At 45.0% G+C, this 24659-nt stretch overlaps 1 protein-coding gene across 4 annotated transcripts in view; it reads left to right on the top strand.

The window, feature by feature from the left end:
- Positions 1 to 24659, top strand: part of SOCS6 (suppressor of cytokine signaling 6) — a 263693-nt gene that overhangs the window by 91243 nt on the left and 147791 nt on the right. For all 4 annotated transcript variants that reach the window (XM_069620776.1, XM_069620778.1, XM_069620775.1 and 1 more), the window contains one exon: positions 16018 to 16180. The gene's annotated coding sequence lies outside the window, so the exon portion shown is untranslated. The remainder of the gene's footprint in view (positions 1 to 16017; positions 16181 to 24659) is intronic.

Below are 24659 nucleotides of genomic sequence, written 5' to 3'. Positions count from 1 at the left end.
GGGCCCCCCTGCGCTGCTTGGAATCGGGTACCTCGTGCAGTCCTGAATACACAAGGACATTTTTTGTCTATTATGCCTTTTGTGATGGTAAACTATGATGTGATGGAGGCAGTGCCTGCTTGTTTAAAATTGAACAAAGCAACATAGGATGTCTATATTAGTTGAAAACATGGGGATGATATCTTGATAAGTCACTCTAGCGCTGAAATAGCCCTATGTAGGGTACCTGCTCACGGAGAAGAAATTGCACTGCTCGTCTGGTAGTTCCTTGAGTTTATGTCCGCATTCCTTGTGAATGACCTTTTGGTATAGGAAACAAACTGGCGTTTGTTCGAGATAGGTGAGAAGTACTGAGTAATTATCTGAAATTGATATCTACTAAGGCAGTTAGTGTTTGCCAAAACTGAGTTTTCCCTCTGTCGGAGAGAATGATGGAAGGTACCACCAACAAGCAAAACACATGCTGGAAAAATAGCGCTGTCAACATGGGGGGATGTGGGTAACGCACTGCAAGGGATACAGTGGGTCACCTTCGTAAAAAAGAGTCCACGACCACCCTGATGGTATTCATTCAATTTACACATGGTGGCTCGAACAATAAAATCCATGGAGCTCATGTACCATAGCTTGTACACCACTGAGACTGACCCACTGGCTTTTCTTTTGTGGTTTTGTATTGACCACAGGGCAACCCAGTACATAGTCTTCCACACGTTTGGCCACCAACACCACACATGATCTAATGTTTTGCGCTGCCCAGGATGTGCGGCACTCTTGAAATCATGCCACTATTGTAGTGCCTTCTTTTGCCTGCACTTGGTACAGATGAACAGATGTTCTAGAGTATATCTAGTAAAACAACTTTAAAGGTAGTTCAGCCTGGCATTTGTGAGATCACTCTGTTATTCTGTGTCCACAATGGAGTGGGAAAGCAAAAACAAAGAGGTGATGGCTGGAAGGTTTAGAATGAATCTTTACCACTGGCATTGCTCTGGGTAACCCTCCAGACCATCGTTCATTGCCTGCCAAGTCATTACAGAAGGGGAAAGACCATATGCAATCAGGCTTGGTCCCACCCCAAAAAGGGTAGTCCAGCCTGAACTGCTAGGTCATATCCGTTCTGCACGAGACCAGAAGCATCCCCAGACATGTTTCGGCCTTGTTGGGCCTCATGAGTGAGGAGTAGCTTTGGTCTCTAGGCCCAGCAGGCATGGGACCCACATCTGGGCATACCCGCCCCACTCAGGGTGACAAAGCAAAAAAAAAGAGGTGATGACTGGAAACCTTCCAGCCATAACCTTTCTGTTTTGCTAAAGTCACCCCGAGTGGGACCGGTATGCCCAAACGTGGGTCCTGAGTCTGCCTAGCCATATTGGCATATGGTTTTTCCCCTTCCTTAATGGCTTGCCAGGCTGAAAAACGATGGTCTGGAGGGTAGCCCAGAGCTGTGCCCGTGGTTATGATTAATTCAAAACCTTCCAGCCATCAACTTTCTGTTTAACAATGGAGTGGGGGCACTTGCACAAACCACCCGATGAGGATCAAGAATGTGGTTAACTGATCGCAGTTTGATACATCTCCTTCTAACGGAGACAGTGCGTAAGCCTTGCCGTGCTGGGATCTTGGACAATATGTCACTGCAAAGCCAAACATGATAGAGTAGATGCCACGTGGCTTGTCGAGTGTTGGTCCACTTTGCGGAGGCAAGCAATTGCACATTTCTTTGGTCTGTAAATACTAACACTTGGTGTTTTAGCTCGTAGTAAACATTCATGGTATTATTTGAAGGCTGCTCGCATAGCCAGTAGATCCCTTTCCATGATGGAATAGTTCTGTTGAGCAGGAGTATGTTTTCTCAAGCAAAAGGCTACTGGATGCATTTGGTGGATGGTTTGACCTCTTTGGAACACGATTGCCCTGAACATGTCAAACATTGGCTTCAATTGTGAATGGCTACTGCTGTTCTGGATGCTGTTGCAACAGAGCTGACATAAATAACTGTATGAGTGTCTCAAAAGCCTTTTGTACTTCAGTCCAAAGGAATGGTATGCAAGTGTTAATTTAGAAGTGTCCCGTTCCTATTATGTAGGAATGGGAAAGGAATTTTGCAGGCACTTCTACAATGGCACTATCTAGCAATAAGATGGCAACAGCTGGCAAACTGTGTTTGCACCTCTGTATATAATGACAATGCCTAGCAAAAGCCTATACACGAGCCAAAACTATTAGCTTTGCCAATGCATATTAACTTGAATTCATGGCAATGAACAGATGCAAAGGCACACTTGACCATAAATCAAGTGCCTGAAGGCACACTTGATTGAGCCATTTATATTAAATTAGCTGTTTTATAGGTGCACATATACCATTACCTTACTGAAGACTGCTTGGAAATAAGACTGGGTTTCCCTTGAAAATACAGAGTTATTTGTGACAAATCGTCCCTTCTCCCCAAGGGGGAGCCACCCCCCCATTGAGACTAGGGTGGTGAGCCCAAGGGGACATGGATTCCCAGTCGTTATCCAGATCTCGCACAAATCCTGTGTTCCCTGCCTCTGTGTTCTCTGCCTCTATGGGCGATGAAGAAGTTGTCAAAGTGATAAACCCTTTTTCTGTGTAACGTCTGTGCTGACCGCAACTCAACTCTGAAATCCTGTAGTCAACAGAACTTTGTCTCTCATTACAGGTACACATATAAAAACATTTCAATCCTCACCTGGAGCGCGAGACCAGGTGATGTAGTCAGTCAGTTGGGGGTGGAAAGCGCAAACATTGCTGCCATTGCGCAGATCTTGTGCTGTCTGATGGCAGGACCACAGAGTGTACGTAGTGGGTGAGCAGCCAGCAGAACTTTGCAGAGTCCAGGAACAATGACCAAACAAAATGTTCTGCTCTCGTCGTGAGAGATGCAGACAGAACACGAAGAGACACTGGTGAGTCCAAGAGAAGGGTGCTGCCAGAGAAAGAGACAGCGGCGAGTCACCAAGAAGGCTGCTACTGAAGAAATCCAGTGAAGGAGACTGCTGAGCCAGCAAAAAGGCTGCTGCCGGTGAAAGCCAGGATGCGGTCCGACACAAAGGAGTCTGCCGCCACAGGAGCCACCGACCCTCCCTGGAAATAGTACAGTGGAGCGTCCAGTACAAAATCTGACCATGAGAAAAGGAGGCAGGTGGTCCATCTCTGCAACAACTATGGGGAAATACAAAACCCAATGGTATCCAAGGGAGGCAATGTCCATGAGAACGCTAGTCGCTGAACCCACAAAGGGATACCTCGAATCCACGGGAAAACAGAGACTGAAGTCCAGCTTAAGGCAGACCTATCAACCCAAGGAGGTAAAGACGCCAATCATTTAGATGAGACCGATATTAAATATGAGGAAATGCCCGAGCAGGGTGTGAACCAAGGGGCTAGAGGGCCTAGTAAAGATCGAAATTGACCAAGCAAAGACACAGTAATCGAAGTTAATGAAGAGGGCCAGGATTTTATTTATTTTATTGGTCATTTGTAAGGTGCTTATACATCAATAAATTGTGTTTGAAAGCACCCACCGGGCAAAGGGATCAAGGGAACAGCAAGACAATGGAATATGATGACCGAGATGAGCAAAATATAGAATCCGTCCTACTAGGCCTTGTGAACATTTGGCTCGTGCAATTGCAGAGAGAGACCATGGAAAAGTCAAAAGGGGTAAGTGCTAGACGTTCCACAGAAGGGTGACGTGCCAGAGAGCCAGTTGCAAAGGCAACATGTAAGTGCCAGGCAGTGACCACTAGCTGGAAAAGGGGTCACCACCCCATACAATAAGTGCAGGGCTGTGAGACGGCACATTCCAAGTGGTGCTCGAAGGCAAGTTTAGTGGGAGGGCGGATGCTGCGGGTGATCGGACAAAAGGCCAGGACCCAGAAGGACCAATTGCAGCGACTTTGGGGTTTAGCACGGGAGGGAGAGGGGAGAGGAAGAGGAAAGTCTTGAGGTGCTTGCAGAACTTGAGGAGATCCGGCTCAAGATGGAGCGAAAGGGGGAGGCTGTTCCAGAGGAGGGAGCCAACTGAGGAAAGGGAACAGCCGGCCGCTCTTTGCTTAGAGAAGCGCTTGTCAAGCAGAGAGCGAAGCCGGAGGAACTGAGGTATCTGGAAGGAGAGCATTTGGTGCGAGCGAGTTGCAGATAGCATGGTCACTGGACCGACACAGCCTTATGGATGATGAAGAGGGATTTGAATTTGATCCTTGCAGCAAACGGGAGCCAGTGGAGAGATGGTCCCTGGGTTTAAGGCCAAGGATACGTCTTGCAGCACTATTCTGGATTAGCTGGGGGCAGAGAGAAGAAGGTAGATTAAGCAAGAGGCTGTTACAATGGTTCTATGTCATTTCAATTTTTGTAGGTCACCTAACCAAAAGACTGATTCTTTTTTCGGCCAATTTTAGGCGGCATACAACAATGAACCCCTCAGCCCATGCCACCACCTTCCCCTCCCAAGCCCCCCCCCCCAAAAAAAACACACACACACACACACACACACACACACACACACACACACACACACACACACACACACACACACACACACACACACACACACACACACACACACACACACACACACACACACACACACACACACACACACACACACACACACACACACACACACACACACACACACACACACACACACACACACACACACACACACACACACACACACACACACACACACACACACACACACACACACACACACACACACACACACACACATATCCCACCGCCCCTGTCTATAATCAGTTTTTTATTTGACCTAATACCGTTTCAATAGTCCAACCTGGAGAGTACCAGAGCTCTGGATACATTGCATTTCGGGGAACAAGCGAGCAAAGGGAGGGTGACCCTGAGGAAGTAGACTTGAAATGGGCCTTCTTGGCAAGGTTCAAGATGTGAGGAATGAAAGAGAGAGAGGAGTCGAAGATAACTCCCAGGTTTCTGGTTTCAGAGGGTGGAGAGTGGGGAGAGCCCATCTATGGTGGCCAGAGTGAAGGGGAGAAAAAAGGAAACATGAGTCCTTAAAGGATGGCAGACAAGCAATTGGGAATGGCAGAGGAAGTCGGAAGAGATGCAGAGGGTAGTCTGAAAAGAGTTGGGGGGCATCTGCATAACACTGGAGGTGAAGGGTGAAGAGGGGCAAGATGTATGCTCGAGCCAAGGCAAAAGGTTAAAGCCCTGGGGAACGCCACAAGTGGAGATGGAGGGGGTGAGCAGAAAGAACACAGGATAACCTGGGACGAACGGTCAGTGAGGAAGGTCAGCCAGCCAGTCCAATGCCCGCTCAGAGATACCAAGGGTATCATGGAGACGTTTTATGAGGATGGAGTGGATACCGCTGTCAAAAGCAGGGGAGAGATTGAGTAGAATGAGAGCAGCAGACAAATACTTCATGGGTGTTCAGGAGACCAGTTTCCGTTCCTCTGGATGCTCGGAATCTAGATCGATGGTCTTTCAGGCAACCAAAAAGCTCAGTGTGCTGGGTCAGTTGGGGGATGGGGTGGGGGGGGCAGCTTCTCCAGAAGTTTCCCAAGGAAGGGATTGAGACAGATGGGGTGGTAGTTAGCTGAACATGATGGATGTCCCTGAGAGATAGTTGAACATAGTTCAAACACTGACTGCAGCTCTGAGAAGAGGAGTAATTGCTCTGGAAAAGGGGTGTCGAGATATATCCAGAGTATTTGTAAGCAAATTGGAAAAGTACCCTTTTTTCTGCTTCAGTAAAACTTGCATGTTTGTGGAGGACTGAAAATGAAACTAGTTCATTTGGGAATTCTTGAGAAGCGAATTGTGGGTTACATGAGTTTCAGAAAAACTGAATTACATTTGTACAAAGAACTGTTGGCAAAGGCCAAATACAGGGATTTATGATGAACTGTGGACAGAGGAGGGGGTCAGCTAGGAGATCCCAACAACCTGAGCGTAACAGGCATTTACTTTAGGTGTTAGAAGTTGTGTATAGTGGCAGGGCCAGTTAAGTAAATTAGATATTGGGACGAAGACGGACTTTTATGTTGACTATATTTCTGACGATCACCTTTTGGTTTCCGTTGAAGATAGGGAACCTCATCGTAGCAGTAGGGGCAGGCAAGGAAAATTTAATTTGAGTTAATACATTTTTCTGTTTAACCATGTCAAGTGGCCAACTCATATTTCTGGAATACCACATTGTTCAAAGAGATTTTAGGGGAAGGGTGATTTAAATGGGGATGGGCAGGTAATGGGTGAGAATAGTCATAGGAGCTAGCATGGTCATGGCTGATATATGGGTGAATTCAAATACAAATAATGCCCACAGCATATGTTGCCTCTTCACATCCCATGGCTCTCCTAGCTTCACTACCCATGCCAATAGTTGCAGCTTATAGACCGCAATTAAAACGTCACCAAATTGCCAAAACTTAAATTTTTGGCAAATCATTCCCCAAGTCCTTTATCACCTTGTTGTGCTTTTTTATTTTTACTTGTGAGTCCATAGTTCTCAAGTTTCAAGTGGCCAAAGAAGGCAAAACAGCCTGTTTTTTCCCATTGGATCATTGGACTTGCAGTTCTCCCCCATTTGAAATTTAGAAAAACTACAATTCCCAGAATTCGAAGGGAAATGGGACTGTATGATCTTCTCACGCATGGCTATGGGATTCTTGCTTCACTTCTACATCGGGGAGATTTAAACGTTTAAGCTTGGACTGCAATTTTATCAGTGAGCATAGAAAGTACTTCAAGGAAGCACTTGCATTTGCAGCCGTTTTCAAACTCCCTAGACACTCTTCCCTTCCAGCTCCCAGTTTCTAAAACAGGGCAAAATGAAAATACTCCTAGGGGTGTGGAACAGTTTTTCGTCAGTCTCTTTATCAAACACTTTAGAGCAGTCATTGATCAGTCTCTTTGGCAAATACTTTCTCAGTGCCGGGTCACCTACCACCCTTGATGGTTCCCCCTGATTCGTAAGTCTACACCAGGAGTTTTCGTTGTTATCCACGACTGCATCTCGTTGTGTTTGCTCAACTCAGCCACTTTCCATTCTATTCCTCTCTGTGAGGTCTTGGATCTCACATAACACCTTGGAGAGTGGTTTCTCTCCGCCCACTCTGTGCCCTGGTTCCTTTCACCCCACCTTGGGGTCATACCTCTCTCCCCCTCCTGGGAGATATGGTGACTTTCACCCTGTCTTGTAGTTTTGCTTCTTTCACCCGCGCTTTGGGTTCTGGTTGTTTTCAACCCGCCTGGGATTTGGTGGATCTTACTATGTCTTGGGTTGTTGTTGCCCTCAACCTGCCTTGGGGTTTTGCTGCTCTCACCCTGCCTTGTGGCTTGTTACTCTCATACCGCTTTAGGTTCTGCTTGTTCCCACCCCACCTTGAGGTCAAGTTGATCTCCCCTGCTTTAGGGGCTTTTCGCTCTCACTGTGCCTTGCCTCCTTAGTTCTCTAGAGCCACAGCGTACCTTTTTTGTCTCTTTGCAGTGCTCCATAGAAGCTTGGTGGAGTGTGTCTTCTCCGCGGTTCTTCAGCGTCTCCTGGGTTTTCCACACTGGGCAGACATTGCGCCTCTCAGTTGCTGGCTTCCGGCTTCTCTGCGGTGCCGGTCCTTGGCTCACTTGTCAACGCGTGGATTGGGCTCCATGCTGGTCTTCCAGCAGAGCTGTCTGCGTTCTGTGGTCTCTGCCAGCTATGCCACGCACGGTTTACTCTCTCCTCTACCTGCCACATCTCCAAGGAGGAGGGCTTTTGTTCAGCTCCACTGGCTGCTCTCATTTCCTCTTGGTCGCTTGCTGATTGGATCTTTATCTTTCAGGCAACAAGGGAGGGGGGTCAGAAACCATACCAGCTTTTGAGAAAGGAAGTGGTAAGCCCTTGTACAATTCAATTCCCATGCAACCAAAAAAACAATGACATTCTTGAGACAAGGGAGGATAAAAACAAATCCCTATTTGGAAATTGCCTGTCCCCTAAAGGGTGTGCTTAGTGGGCTCACCTCCCTAGTCCCAAACAGGGTGGCTCCCCCTTGTGGAGAGGGGATGAATTCGCCAAATTTGTCACACATACATCTTGGCTTACTTATTATGGGTTAGGTGTGCAGCCGATGTGTGATTTGAACTAGCTAAAAGTTCTAGGAGGGAGAAGGCTGAGTGGTGGACTTGCAATTTCTTTCTGAATATTCCTTAACTAGCCCATCGGGGACTCTAAACACTGTGGTTATGCTTTTTTTGGCTGTTAATTTTTAATATTTGAGCATGATTGGGATTACTGGTTGGTGAATGTTTATTCTGCACTCTTTTAAAAATCTGGCATGACATTTCAGTCATTCTCGGATGTTCTGTTCTGTCATGTCTCTTATGAAACGATCCCCCTAAATCTTTGAGATCTGGGTGCTTAAGTGTAAAGTTTTTTTCTCTTAAGCTATGTGGTGATAAGATTAGCCAAAACAATGTGCAAAGTCTCGGAATATTGTATGTTACAAAACAAAAGCTCCACCTGTAGAACAGTTGTTTGTGAGTTACTGGGAGGATTACCTCCTGAAGCCAACATTTAGTAGTGCACGATCAATTTCCAGTTATTAACCAGGAGCACTATTTTTTAGGTACATTCTTCTACACTTTGGACTTGCTTTGCAGTGATCATAAGCCACATTGGCACCCAAGGGATTGGTTCTAGCATTGGTTGCACCAGTATAAGCCCCTTTCCCAGCCCTCTCCATCACACCCCTGTTATTTCTCGGCTGACACCCCCCTTCTCTTCCCCCCTCCCCCACAGGACACCTTCCCCACCCCCCTTAGACCCACTTATCTTCCGCCTGCCGCTCCGGCACCTCGTCTCTAGCTCCCTCCTGCCGGACAACCGGCAGCAACATAGAGAATAACTTGCATTACACTGACAGACGCAGCAGCAATCAGGCTTGTACTGTAGGCGTGAACCTCATCCCTTTTAAAAGACAAACAAAATATTGGCACCCACATTTTTTCATTACTACAATGCGCTATACTTGCCTGCACTGAATGTAATCAAACTCCAGAAACCTCTGATGATTCTTACAGTCGCAAAAAGGGGGCTGACTAGCTGGAGCATCTAGACTCCCCGGAATCTTCAATGTTTCTTGGCTCCTCCTGAGGTTGTTAGTTGGTGTTTCTTTAGCAGAGTTAAGTGGCACTTAAAACCCTTTGGTTTCTTTTCTCATTTACTGCATGGAAAACTGACTGTGACGGACATCCATCAATAGAAAGCCATAGGTTACTCGAGAATCAGAGTCCCACTGTCTTAGTTTGATCAAGAGTGAAGGAAAATATATATGTGTGTGTGTGGGGACGTGTGTGTGTGGGGTCGTGTGTGTGTGTGGGGTCGTGTGTGGGGACGTGTGTGGGGACGTGTGTGTGGCCGTGGCCCTGGGGGCCTCCCCTTTTAACTTTCTTTTGCTAACCTTGAGAGAACTACAGTTCCCAAGGGTAGAAGGGATCTTTGGATCCCTTTTACATGTTATTCTGTGAAGCCAGCACACCCCACCATATGTGGAGTGAGATACAATGTATCCCCTTTCACATTAAAACTGTAACAATTCTGTTACAGGGACAATCTTACCTTCGATGCCTGGAGGCATTGATGGTTCACCTTTACCGTGGGCTGTGTTCACAGCGGTATCCAGTGAAATGTTCAACACATTTTCGAAATGTCATTTTGTCGGAAAAAAATGCTGAAAATGTTTTATTTTTTTATTTTATGTTTTATTTTTGTTTCGTTCGTAAAAAAAAAGTGTGGTTGGGGGGAATCCCCCCCATTAAAAAAAATAAAATAAAAAAAAACATTTTGAAAATAATTTTTTTTCAGCATTTTGGTGTCGGAAAAAATGGCATTTCGACAATGTGACATTCGAAAAAGTCACTATAAACTGTTCACAGCTGCAGTAAAGGCACCCAGCGGTGCTCATTTTACAAAAAAGGCCCCTGTCTTCTTTTTTTGCCATTTTTATGTTTTGTTCCTACCGCTGACATCCAGGGTGGGAAATTCCTTTGTGTGATTTTTATCTTCGGCAGGTGTCCCCTGGACTCCCCGCCCAGTCTCCAGTCAGTCTGTGAGGGCCGGAAGCGAGGGAGGAGTCCAAAACTCCACAGCCCAGTGAGGGGCTGGCTGTCCTGATTGGACAACCAGACTGCCCCTTCTTGTAAAATGCAGGGAGAGAATGCAGAAGTTGTGTTGTAATTCCTGATAAATACTGCGAACCTGGAAGCTGAAGACAAGTCGACCACTGGAACCAAAACTGAATGATGAAGGAAAAGCGGCTGAAATTATTTCCTGCTACCAGAGAGCCTGCTGTGTAACCAGAGCCTGCTGTAGCCCTTCCTTCCAATCGACCTGGGGAGTCCGAAAACGACGACCCCGACCCGGAGCCTTGTGAGACCCACTAGACTAAAGATGACCTGCATTTTGAGCCATCCGATGCGTTGCTGCGACCTTGCGTTGCTGAAATACCCCAATACCAGGGGACTTCAAATCATTGTGCGGTGCACGGTCTTTCGAATTCCAAAATCTCGCTGAAACTTCGTGGGCTTCCTGGGGGATCTCCAGAGACATGAATCGAGTTCAAAAAGTCCCCTCACCCGAGTGCTGGACCTTTGTAACAACAACGAGAATTCAACCGGGATTTTCTGTCTTCTTTGCTCCTTGACAAGGCGCCAAATCCACAGAACCACATTCAGCCACGAGGAAAACCTTGCCTAGAGCCTTCGTCGATCCCTGCTGCAAAGTTCCTTCCAAGGTCCTGTTTTCAGTCACCAAGACAAGGAATCCACTGACTGGGTATTTGGCTACAGATCATGAAGTCCTCCTGCTGCAAAATCTTCTTCAATGCTGAGGTACTGTGTTGACTTTGGTATGTACTTACCTTAAGTCTGTTAGAATTTCTGTGTAGCTGTGGGGTGTTTTCTGTGATGGGGAGACCTCTCATCCAGTGCACCCAGTCCCACTGCTAGAATCCTGCTAGGGTGTCTTGTCTGAAGCCCCTGGACCCTCTTCTAACTCTTAAGTAAAATACTCACCTCTTTGCCCAGTCTTCCTGAGGAACTCTGACTTTTGCTACTTATATATCCTGACACTGCCTGTTGGACACTACATCTTAGTGACCCCCCTTCTGCCACTGAGAACACTCATACTCCAAGAATAAGGGAAAGACTTTTAAGGGATTGGCCCTTTTGCCTAGAAAAGAAAATAAGTTACTTACTTGTAAAAGAGTTGGTTGGTAACTGTAACTGTAACTCTAAGAGTGAACAGTTGTAAAAGTTCTTACCTTAGATGTGTGATGCACTATTCTTAAAAGTATGGTTAACATCTTTCTTTCCTTAGAAACTGTTTTGCCATTCTAATAGAAAGTAGATGTGAAGGTATATTACTCACCTGTGATTAGGTTGTGCCTTTTCCTAAAAGTAATGTGTTGGTTTCACCAGATTAGTCCTGTTAGGATAATTGTTATTTTAAAGTAAGTTTTATTGATTTTTAACACACCAGAACATACAAACTCAATAACCATTATTCAATGAAACATTACATTATTCATCTGTTCAACATTCCCAGCCCCCCCAGCCTATTCCATCTGTTATATCTTCCGGTAATCAAAGTCTTGAACTCCTCCCCCAGATCTCATACTGTTATTTGTGATGGTTCATGTACCTGTACCTTTGTTTGTGTGTCGTCCTGTGCAGAAGACGCTAGTTCCTGTATCATTTCCAAGTCCTCAGATTCATGTTTTGTTCCTCCTGGCCTTTTCGGAATGCCTCTTGCCATAACACAGTTTCTGCCTGTGCTCCTTTCTAAAGGTCTCTTAGCCATGTTTGTTGCTTGGGTCCTTGCGTGCCTTGTACCCCATTGCAATCCGTTTCGCCAAAATATACGCTAAATCTCGCTGTTTGCTAACATGTCTTGCCTGTTTGGGTCTCGGGGAATTTACCTGTTAGGCACGCCTCGAGAGTGACCAAATCTGCCAATGAGCCAATCTTGGTTAACGTTTGGGATATTTCTTCCCTAAATGAGCGCACTTCAGCACAGGCCCAAAACATATGTATCCAGTCCGCATTGACCAAGCCACATTTCGGACAAATTTGTGTCATCGCTGTGCTAAATTTTGCAACTCTTCCTGGCGTCAAAAATGCTTGGTAGGTAATTGGATCAACTGTAATTTTGCATTCCTGAACACTCTTATGATACCCCATGATCGTACTCCAAGCTTAGTCTGACAATTGCTCCCCTATGTCTGCTTCCCAACGTTGTTTAATCAGTGTCAAATGGCCATCAGGCTTTACCATCAGAGCCTTATATAATCTTGATACTGCGTGTCCCCCTTCAAAAATATCAGTGTTTCCACTGTTCGGTCTTTGACCAGAACTCCCCCTGCTGCCGGCCATTTCAGCGTTAGCTTGTGTAGAAGTGAGGCGTGGGTTATATATTGCCCTACGTCAATTCTTGAGTCTGCCGCTATCTCGCGAAATGTCTTCGGTCTCCCTTTCATCAGTATATCGCCCAGCGTGACCACTCCTCTAGGCTCCCAGTATTTCCGCACTTTCAGCCTAAGCAGAGTATCTTCACTCTAGAGTGTCACCAGTCGGATCTGGGGTGAATAAGGTGCATCTTTGCCCAGAAGCGGCAGGCCCTTTGCCACATCACAATGCCTAGTTTCAGGAGTAGAGGAGGCCTAGGATCACGTGAAACTTTGTTCCACACCATCTCCATCAGGAAGAACTGGGTACATGCCGGTTGCAGTAGCTCTGTATCCGGAGTCTGTTCATCGGATAGCCTGTAGTCCTGTTAGGATAATTGTATGAGTGTCCCCAACTGGGTCTTGCTTCCCCCGACTTGCTGTTAGCCTGTCCAGAATTCAGTAAAGTGTAACATTAGGGTTTACTTTCCCTGTGCTATCTAACCCAGAGTCTGTGGTTCTGACTGTCCCTTATAAGTCATACATCGGTTACTTGTATTACTGGGAAAGATCTAACCTGGACTCCCTGGGAGATTGAAAAAGTGTATGGGGTTTACTTACCTTGAGTTAGCTGTGTGCTATCCCAAAAATAAGTTACAAGAGTTACTGCTTATCTCAATCTGTGGTGTTTCACTGATCTCAAAAGCACCTTTAATTGAATATTACATCCTTAGGTTTTACTCACCTACTATAACTGTGTGTTATCACAACAGTAGTTATCGGTTTTTACTGTACCTGGAATAAGTGTTACACTATTCACAAAAAGTATATTGTCCAGTTGACTCATTATGTGATGTGTACTGAGAGTCACTGTACAACTGGTAGGGTCTACTGCCCTTGCATTACTGAATGTAATTGTGAAAGTAAGCATTGGTTTTTACTCCCCAAGAATAGGTGTGACCTATACTGAATGTGTATGAAAAGGTTTTGACTTCCCTAGAACTATTGTTGGGTATTGCAAATAAGGTTTATACTTTGGTCTGTGTACCTTCAAGTATAGTGTTCTGTTTTTATAATTGTGATTTCATATAATGTGTTAGTACTTATTTACCCCTAGATTTATCTGGGCCTACTTGTATTTAAATAAATCTTTGATTTTTACAATACATAGAGCCTCATTATGATACTGGCGGTAGCCGTGCTGGTAAAACCGGCACGGCTGCCGCCGGTATAATTTCTTTCCGGCGCCTGCGAATGGGCAATTACCAGGTCATTACGGCCTTGACGGACCCGGTAATTGCCCATTTGCGGGCGCCTGAAAATATTCTTCCCCATTCCCATTTCAGCCCATTTGGGCTCAATGGGAATGTGGAAGCCGAATGCACCGGCACCATTCATGAATGGTGCCGGTGCATCCGACATGCTCTGCTTGCGGGTGCTGGTACATCTGCCAATTCAGACCTGGGGGCTAAAAAGGCACCCGCGAGTAGAACTCGTAGTTTGCCGGACGGGTAGTAACAGTGCTGGTAGCTTACCGGTACCATTACTACCGAACCGGCAAACTTATAATGAGGCACGTAGTGCTTCTTTGCTCCATTTGTATTACAATTTCACTTGTACTGATTCTACAGCCCTCTCTCCCTCCATAAGCCTGGCTGCTCTGTCTACGCTACCATGTACTCGGGTGGTACAGCCTTATACTAAGAGTGGAGTCTTGTACTGCCTCAGTTGAATGGTTTTGATTTGGGTAGAACTTAAGAAAAACTGTCCTAACAGAGAGACACCGTGGAAATCGTCACCTTAATTTTGGAAGTAAAACAGAAGAAGGGCCAACATGACTTTTCGTTGTCCGAGGGACAAGCAGTTGTCCGCTTTCAAATGAACATTGTGTACCTGGATCTCAGTGATTTGCCTTCTTGGACAATTTAAATTGTCCAGCTCTTGGGTCAGGGTTTGTAGGACTTTTGTTTACCAGTGGCAGTAGTTTGGTGATTGGGTCACTGGTCCTGAATGTTTTGTTTTTATGCTTCTGGGAAGGGGTCTACCTTTCTTTTTCCAATCTCTCTAATTTCCAAGGCCATATTATTTGGTCAAGGATTCCAGGGCTTCAATATCTGATGGGGGGGGGGATAGGAAGGCGGGAGTGCGTGTTACAAGAACCAGTTGTTTGGTAGTCCATACATGCAATGTTCCTCCCTCATGGAAGGACGTGATCATCCTTGTTGTAATAAAGGGCCACCTAAGAATCCAGGTTTTTGTAGAACCTTACTTGTGCATATTGACGGATTGGGTTGAAAGCGAGAAACTGATAGTTAAGGCGCAGCTGTGCTTTTTGTTTTGAACAAAGTATGGACAAACCTACATTTTTCCTGCTGAGTGTTGTACACAAATATATTTAGAAGAGACATAGGTTTTATAGTTGCTTGGCCAACTTCTGGATTGATTTAAATATGAATAAGGGTGCACCTGTGGAGATACGTTTGGTCTTAATACTGGGATAGCTGTTTTGATAGCTGTTTTGAATGATTTGCATAGCTACACTTTGGCCTGGGTCAGGCTTGGTTTGCGCTAAATGTATTACCACCTACAGATGGTTTAAAATAGGATGGCTTGCTTTCTCCCTCACGTTTTAAGTTGTACCTTCAGTCATTGACAATGCCAGCTTGTTCTCCAAGATGGTGTGGGAGGGGGAATTCATTTTTCATTTATGCAAGAAAATTGCATTATAGGCTCCAAATAAAGTGTAAGGCCCTGGAAACGCATTGTGCTGTAAATTGTATTGGGGTAAAATCCAAGACTAAAAGTTATTTTGGGAGGCAATATCAGAAGGTATGTGTGCAGTGCACAGCAGAGGTGGCCATGGTACCTGGATGCAAATATTTGGGTATGTTGTGTTAACCGAGCTAAAACGATAATTAAGGGTCTGTGCCAATTTAGCCTCTTTGGTAGACTTTCCATCAAACCTACTTTTATTTGACACTATATGCCCTATAATCATTTTTATTTCTTTGTTGATATATGCGTGTCATGTCAGGTGAAGTAAATTGTAACCAACAATTTTACATTTTGAAGCTTGCTGTTTGCATTTGGCATTAGCAGTAGCACTTGGTCTCGGGGGGATAGCTCAGGGGCAACGTGCTCGCCTTGGAAGCAAGACAACACGGATCACCACAGGTTCGATACCCGGGTCCGCGCTTAGAAACCTCTCTGTATTAATCGCGTTATAAATAACCTATCGTATCATGTCATTACCAGATTCAACTCTCGTGGTTAACATCGGAGCTCAGTTAAGCTTAATACTAAGTGAACTGCTCAAGGCAAAGAATCATTGATTTATTTTTTAGCTTCAGAGAGACCCATCAGGTTCCTTGAATGCTTTTTGAATGGGCAATGACAAACCTCCTACTAATTCTGTGACCCTGATAATGTGCAAGCGTTTGATCCATCTTGTGCCACTGCAATCAATGTTGTGCCCCCGCTAGGAAGGGGAGCTTGTACTAAAAGGGAGTTGGATCTCTGGAAATTGAAGAAGGGGGATCGCAGTTACTAATTTCTTACCGTATCTTATATAACATTGCAGGGTTCTAGCAGTTTGTAAAGAGATAACTGGACTGCAGCGCAGCAGAACAACTTTGAGCACCAGAAGGGGGTGAATTTATCACACCTAGAATACAGCGCAAAGAGCCAGTGGGTTACCTCCCTTTTTTGTAAGGGTTTAAAAGTGGAACAGGCTGCCATAAGAGGTATGTATTACTTACTATCATTCTAAAAAGGAACTAACATCTTTCTTATATGTACATTCTATTTAGGGATGTTTGAAATGTTTAGATTGGTTCTAAGCGCCATGTAGCTTGAATTGGGTAACATTTGCTCCGAACAAGTTCCTAAAACAATGGCAAAGTGATTTATATAATTAAAGGTCCTAAATTAATCCAAGGCGGGAACAGTCCGGTAAAACGTAGCCATTAGTCAAATGCACCAAATTAATTGGAGTAGGTTCAGGATTGGGAGGATGGGTCATTAGGCGCACAGCAGCACAACCTAGGATGAGGAATCCATTTAACCATGGGAGTATTTGTGGGAACATGTACCAACTATGAACATCTGTCATCTTGATAGATTGTTTGCACGGTATTATTTGTAGTGCTGTCAATACAGAATGAGTTTGCAATAGAGATCTTCCATTTCATTACATCAAATATCACAGCCAGTGCAGGGCAACTCACTACTTGGAATGTAATCGTCCTAAGCCGATACATCTCTTGGCACCTTTGGGGATGTCCTTAATTATGCCCAGGAGGACAAGAAAGGGGGAGCAGAACAATGGGACCATCCAAGATATCAAATGCCTCTACCACAGTAGTGCAACCTGTGGCCATTACAGGAGAACCCTCCAAACCTCCACTACATGCCACATCTCTTACAGTTCCTAGAGTCGGCAGGGAAATATCCTCTTACATTATTTAAGAGAGTAGTATGCTTCATGTATATTCTGTCACACAGCTGATGTTGATCGTCAAACAGGCCAGACCACGAAATCAGGTTGACAAAGGGATTTATTAAAATATGTCTATAGGGTTTTTCCCAAAATAAACAATTAGTGTCTGAATTAAATTAAAGGTTGCCAGGTTGGTTCTCCTCGTTGGGTAGTGCTCTGGGAAAACATATCCAAAAGAACATTTCTCTGATGAAAGTAAAGTGTTCCAAGAAAATATCTGCCAGTGCTCAGTGATTCTGGGCCTGGTTGTTCCCAGGCAAATTCACACATTAATTCGTTAGCTACCCTACTCCTGTTTTACAGTCCCGTAAAATTAAGGGTCTCCAGCACCCTGTTTCCCACAGTTCTCAGGGTATTTCCGCCTTTGTTCTCAGTCCCAGGTGTCAGCTCAGTAGTGGATTCTGCAAGTAGGGCAGTGAGTGGCAGGCTTTTCAAGGTGGATTAGAGCCACATGATGGCAAGAGGCTGCCCTACTGTGAGGACCAGGTTCTTGCTATCACCCTCACTACTTCCCTCTGTTGGGTTTCCGCGCCTCCAGCCACCTACTCCAACCTCTCTCCTCCCCTGTGTCTCGCCTCAAGCCTCACTCCCCCAAAACCTCTAATTTTTATCTGTCTTTCTGGATGTACCTATCTGGCTCTTTGGGTCTTCTATCTTCTCTTCAAAATAACTCCACTCCTCATCTCTCTGTACTATCTCCTCCCCTAGTAATTTTTGGTTGTTGTCTTCATCTCCTCCGTTCTTTATACTGCCTGCTTGAGGTTGCCCATTGTTTCTCCCTCACTTCCTTCTGTCACTACCTCTTTCACCTTCCTGAATTTTCTCCTCTCCATCTCTTTCAACACTATCTACTGACTTGCTTTCCTCTACCTCTCGTGTTTTTCTTGCCTTTTTCTCATCACTATTTTCTTGCACCAGCAGTCTATTCTCCTCTTCAAATACAACATCCAACACAGAGTTAGAAACTAAGAACATACCATTTGTTTATTGGATAGTCTTCTAGCATCTCTTCTGTAATAGCTTTCTCGCGTCAATATAGGCATTGGGAAATCTTTTGCTCGCTCTCTAGCGATCTTACCCCCCCGTCCGTGTTTACTTACCATCTATCAATGACCTATTGTGCATTCCCATGCAAGATTACTTGTAATTTCTAGCGAGAGAATTCCGCTTGTGGATACTGTGCCATTAATACCTGAGCCAATTCCATTAATACCAAAGAATCCCATAAGCCATAATGCTGTGAAAGTTGGGACTTTTCATTCATTTTCAACAATGTGAGTGTTAACTGCACAAAGGAGGAACTTCTCGAAACGACCTGACGGTTGAGTTCAGATACCATTTTTGCAGAGGTTCCTGGTGAGGGGGGACAGACCGGTGAACAGGCTAACAGATTTTGCCCTTTTTGATGTGCCCTTGCCAGGCTGCCTTGGTGAGACTATTTTAGTCCAAACGTTAAAAGGGAATGCATTGCTCATTTATGTGGGACGGTGAGCCACCATTTGTCATGCTCCTTTCTAGGTCTCGCTGTGGCTCCTGGCTGGATGTTGCAGAGGTGACAGACAAGTCCAAAGAACACAGATGAAGTTCCACCATATTTGAAAGGTGACTGGTCAAATCTGTAGGGCCATCTTCCGTTTGTGGTAGCATGGTCATGGGAAAGCACAGACCTGCATAGGGATCATGTGTGGCAGAGACATGGAAGGCACAGGCAGCCAAGTGAGGTAGTCCAAATCTTTTCTCTTTTTTTTATGGATGCGGTACTGCCACATCCTTCTGGCATTGAAAAGAAAGTGTTCTGTGAGCGCAGTTCTTAAAGTAGGGTAATACCAATGTGTCCTATTTTTTAGATGGGTTGGTGCTGGTGTATACAGAACCTAAATTATATGTATAACTCAACTGTGGCAGTAATAGGGTGCCAGTGCAGTTTTCTGAGATCATGTAATGTGTTCTCATCTAGGAGTGTTGGTGACCACGCGGGCTGCAAGGTTGAAGACAACGCTTGCACGGTGTAGTCCTCTCGGATGCACTCTGGAAAACTTTTAGCAGTAATTAATGTTGGCACCAACTATGGCTAAGGTAATTATGGTAAAGTTTCCCTCTGATGAAAATGCCTATGTTGGCGGTGCATCAAATCCTAATTGCTAGACTTCACTACAGCTCCAGGTAGTTGGTGCATGGACAGTGGAATCAATAACCACCCCTAACCTTTTTGTTTGCTTTTGAATTGGAATGGTGATGTCTGAGAAAGTGGTGTAGAGTTGTTCTATTTTGGTTGGTTCACAATGAGGTAGCTTTCCTGCATCCGACATTTTATCTGGTTGTACTGCCCTTTTAAATGGTCATAATTATTCTTGCACTTTCTCTTGAGATCAGAGATCCATGTATTATGAGCATAGTGGTGAAACACTGCTTCTTTCTAAAAGAGCAGGTCATGAAGGTGTGTCACGTATTTGTTAAATAAGATGAATGGGCATGAACCCTCTGAGGCACCACAAACTAAGCTGTTTGCTGATGCCATTGCGGAATAGCTAAAAGTACATTTTCACTCTGGCCCGTCGTTGCCAAATAACCTAATCCATTTTGTGGTATCTGCTTGGATCCTTCCGTCACATGTGCCAGGAAATGAGTAAAGGCTGCTTTTCAAAGAGGCATCAGTGATGGAGATCTGAAGAGGATTTCGTTAAAGGGGTTTAGTCATGCTTAAAGGAATGGTTCGGTCAGAAAATATTATTGGCCAAAAAGATGGCCAATAATAAAACAAATATCTAAAATATATATATTTTTTAAGTTCCTATGGAAAGTTTCTAGCAAATGAAGCTCAAACTTTAAAATTACAATCACTAGAGGGCATCATTTTGTGATTGCAGGAAGCCTCCTCGGCTCTGCATTTGCGGCACTAAACTAACAGCAAAAGCCCCCTACTGAGAGTTTTTGCTTACTGCAGCCTGACCAGAGCTGAGGGGGCTGCCTTCACTTTCATTTTACATTTTCTGTGCTCCCCAAGCCCAGGGAAGCACAGAAAACATAAAAGGAAGGCAAAAAGCCGAGGCGAACCAATTAAAATATAACGTTGTTGTATTTGTGATTGCAGTGGTTAGAAAACCACGGCAATCACAAATACAACAACATTGTTATTCTGACAGCGGCAGCTTTCGCATGGAGTCTCCTGGACTCCCCCAACCCTGAGGGAGTCCAGGAGACTCCCAGCAAAAGCTGCCGCATTCAGAATAACAACATTTTTCGGATTTGTAAATGCTGCAGCATTTATAAATCCAAAAACGTTGTATTTCTCACACCGGCAGCTTTCGCTTGGAGTCTCCTGCACTCCCTCAGGGTTGGGGGAGTCCAGGAGACTCCACGTGAAAGCTGCCGCAGTGAGAAGTACTGCAGCATTTCTAAACACCCACGTTGTGTTTCTGCCTACAGCAGCTTTCAATTTGAAGCTCTTGGGCTCCCCACGGGGAGGCCGAGAGCCCCAAAGTGAAAACTGCTGTAAGCAGAAACACTGCTGCATTTCTAAACACCCGCGTTGTGTTTCTGCCTGCAACGGCTTTCACTTTGGGTCTCCGGTGCTCCCCTGGGGGAGCACCGGAAACCCAAAGTGATAAGCGACGGCAGGTAGAAACACAACGAGGTTGCGTTTCAAAAATGCTTCGGTTTTTCTTTCCAGGTTTCTCAGGCTCCTCCGGCCCGGAAGAGCCTGAGAAACTTAGAAAGAAAAACTGCAGCGTGCAGCCCGGAAAACTTAGAAAAACAAAACGCAGCTAGTGCTTATTTTTTTAAATAAAATAGCACTTACCGAGATGCAGCTGCAGCTTTCCTGCCTGTAGTCTCTGATCCCCGTCCTCCGCGTCCGGCAGCAATGAAGCAAAAGCCACCCAGTGGTAGTTTTTGTTTACTACAGCTGGCTGGCTTTCGCTTCATTAGTGCCGCAAACGCAAGCACAGGCGACATCCATTTCACAAAATGGATGCCCCGTAATGCTTGCAATTTTAAAGTTTGAACTTCATTTGCTCGAAACCTTCCATAGGGACTTTAAAACATATATATTTTAGATATTTGTTTTATTATTGGCCATCTTTTTGGCCAATAATATTACTGAATAAACTATTCCTTTTAATGATTGGAGTTTGCACGGTCTTAGAGGAATTGATTATATCCATGGACGATGGTGCTATAGCGCGAATACATTACTTTACTACTGACAAGAGGCACAGGTCATCGGGACAATTTCTGGATTTAAAGATTTCCATTATGTAAGGTTGGGATGCCCTTCCCCAAGTTCAATGAGCAATTTCAGGCAACATGTTTCAGGGTTCCCTTTACCAAGACCATATCAACAGGTGACACAAAAGAAGGAGCTTTGAGTTTGTATTTCAACAATCCTTTACAACTTAGGGTTTCTTTCCCCAAGTCTGCTATACACCAATGGTTGTTTTCTTTCTTGTACAACAGTAAACCTCCTTCTTAGCATATAGGGGTTCTCTGGTCTTGGCGTCCTTTTAGACCACATGGTCCACTCATTGCAGGTCATGCTACCAGGAACTTCCAGGTCTCCTTGAGTAGTTCAATATTCAGCCAAACAAGTAGTTTCTCCAAAGTAGCTCCACAACTTTAGTATAAAAGTGATTTCTCAACCTTGACGCCCACTTTGTCTCAGTCTTTCATTCAACTTGGTTTTCTTAATTACTTTCAGTTCATTGTTCATTATTTAGCAAGGTTGTTCTTCCCTTTCATTTAGTGTTTTACAAATGCAGGGTTTGCTCATTTCATTCAGTTCAATACTCAAAAAGTGTAGCCTGTATGTTTTATTCAATTCAGTATTCAATAAATGTAACTTTGTTTCCTTCATTCAATTTTGTATTCCAAAAATGCTGCTTTTGTTTAATTCATTCAATTTGTTAATCAACAGATGCAACTTTGCTTCTTTCATTCAATTCTTTTGTTCAAGAAAGGCAACTTTGCGTTTTTCATTCGGTTCAATATTCAATAAAGTAACTGTACTTGTTTCATTCTTTTCATTATAAGCAACTTTGCCTGTTTCATTGAGTTTGGTATTCAGTAAAGGTAACTTTGCCTGTTTCATTCATTTCGGTATTCAATGAAGGCAACTTTGCCTGTTGCTGCAAACTACTACATTAATGCGCCCTTGGAGCGCCCCAGTGGCAGCTCTGCTCCTGTTAACAGCTTCTGCCTGAGTAGGAAAGCCTGTTCACTGGGCTCTTCGCTGAGCACTGTCCGGCTCTCATCCGCAACTTCAACTCTGGTTCTCGGCAGCTCTAGCTTCCAGCCACCCCTTTTGTTGGATCCCATCCTGTACAATCACTCCAGCAGGACTCCTGGGGTTTAGGTTGGCTTCTCAGCGTCTTGGCTTCTCCTGCTTCCGCACGGCTCCTTGTTATGCTTCTTGCTCTGCTCCTACATTCCATGAATGGTTTGCAGCTTTATACCATTAACCAAATACTGCCTGACCTTGATTACATGGACATGCCTGACCATCATGCATCTTCTTCATCCCAGTACCAAAGTGGTGAGAGGAAATGGCATCCATTACTCTCAGTTGCTTCTTCCTCGTCTCAGTACCAGAGTAGGGAAAGTGTGCATTATTCATAACTCTCAATTGGGTCTTCCTTGTCTCGCTACTATTAGGTACCTCAAGAGGGAAACAAATGGAGACGACATTATAATGACCTAAAAAGGTTTGGAGAGGGTTAGGCTGATTGTCATAAGGACAAGGGGGATACTGTGTTTTGGTCCACGGTACCTTATTCCTAGTCTATCTTCCTCTCTGTCTAACACTTCGGGGATGATCGTCTCTCCTGCTCTTTTCAGAGATAAGAGAACATGGTGCACAATATCCCATAACTACTTCTGGGATTAGGGGTTCCTTCTTGAAAGGAGGATGTGGAATACCATGTTTTACCTAAGGGTATCTCGCCTCCAATCCCCAAGGACCCTCCATCCAGGTGGTCCTCCATCGCTTATCCACCCCCAGGGGAAGGATCCAAAAGAGATTGCCTTTCTCTGGCCACCCACACAGAGGATGTTGGGGGAGTAGATGTAAGAAGACCCTCAGATTTCTCACAGTTTATGGTTTGCTAAATGGTGACTCGTTTGAGCATGAAAGCAGTTTTTTTAAGATTACTCTCAGGTACAGTGTTGGAGCTGTGTGTGGCATTATCACTTCTTTATGGCTCTCTACTGCTCTTATTTTAGTTTGTAGATTCTTATCCTGGAAAAAAAAACATGTTGCATCTAATTCCATAGTGTTTGTGATGCTACAGCAGGATTCTGGTTTCGGGTAGTTTTATCCAATTGTCTTCAAATGCGCTATCATTTAGGGGACAGCCAGGATCAAGAAGGATGCCAAGAACATGTTGTTCATTCACTGGTCTATTAGCCGTTATGTACTAACTAAAAGATAACTGGAAACTTCACATAGAAAAGAAAATGTCATAAGAACAACAAGATAGTCAGGATGCTACTTTCTAGGCAAGTGTGTTCCTGCAGGGTGTGGGTGTCAAGTCTCCTTGGCTCTAGCGTCAGTTCCAGTTCTGAGAGCTCTCAGGAGGTTGCACCACTACCTCCTTCCCTTTCAGTGCGCGCTTGCCGATTTCCTGAACTCTCTTCCCCCGGCTAGCCTTGGGTACAGGCTTTTCACTCCTCCTATGACCGCCTCCTTCCTCTTCACCCCTGGTATTACAACCTACTTCCCTTCCTTGTCTAATATCACATCTTTCCAATCCATTCCAGATTTTACCAGCTCCTTCCTTTCCTCTTCTGTTATCACGTCCTTTCGATTATCTCCAGATAATACCTCCCTCTTCCTTTTCTCTTCGCCAGCCTTCCAATCCTCTTCTGATTTTCTTTTCCTCCTCCCTTCTTTCCTCCTCTGTTACTATCTCCTTCTCTCAACTCTGGATTTTATTTCCTGCCTCATCTCCACACCTTCGCCTCTCCTTTGCAGGCACCCCTGCAGTCAGCTTCACTCCTGTATTCTCCTGGTCTTCCTCCTTTTCCGCTTCTAGCCTTCGTTAAATGTGAACCTCCTGCTCTTTCACACTACACTGCCAGAATGCCGCCCCTGGCTTATATGGGCTCTCCTTTTCCGTCGCCTTTGAGTGGGACTTGTACTGAGGCTCTGCAGCTGTGCATAGCAGTTGCTTGAGGACTGGGATTGTCTGTGCCCCTTAAAAGGGGGGCACCTCGGGCCTATAGACGCTCTTGCATCCATTTTTAAATCTCTGTGTGGTGTGCCAGGGAGAGCTGTCTACGCTTGGGACGTTGTGGCAGAAAAGTTCACTTTTGGATGGGAAGGCGTATTTTGATCACTTTTTCTATGTTCCTCATAGTTTTGGCATTGACCCATGTGTTCGCAGGCTCGCAGATTTTGTTTGCAAGTCTGAGAACCGGAACAGGTCTGCGATGGCGCAAAATTTGCAGAAAGTGTGTGTGCAGCATTCCCGGGCTGGGATGTTCCCATGCATGCTCTCTTCAGGATACTTTGGGCCAGAGAAAAAAGTTGCTCAATGACGATCATTTTAGGGGAGGGGCCTGGTAGGTGATGGCCTATATGGGCAAAGGTGTATGGTGGTAGTACTGTTACAGACCCCTCTGCAGCAGCTCAAACAGATTGAGGGTCCCTTGGGAACCCTCCTCATTTTGCCACTGGGTCCAACATTGATTGGCTTGGGCAGGCATCCTTTCCCCAAGGTCACTTTCAC

This window comes from Ambystoma mexicanum, chromosome 5q (assembly GCF_040938575.1).
Source record: "Ambystoma mexicanum isolate Mex_15411 chromosome 5q, UKY_AmexF1_1, whole genome shotgun sequence".
In the NCBI taxonomy this organism is placed as follows: Eukaryota; Metazoa; Chordata; class Amphibia; order Caudata; family Ambystomatidae; genus Ambystoma; species Ambystoma mexicanum.
Note: the sequence above shows the minus strand (reverse complement) of the source record. Positions and strands in the feature narration are given on the sequence as shown.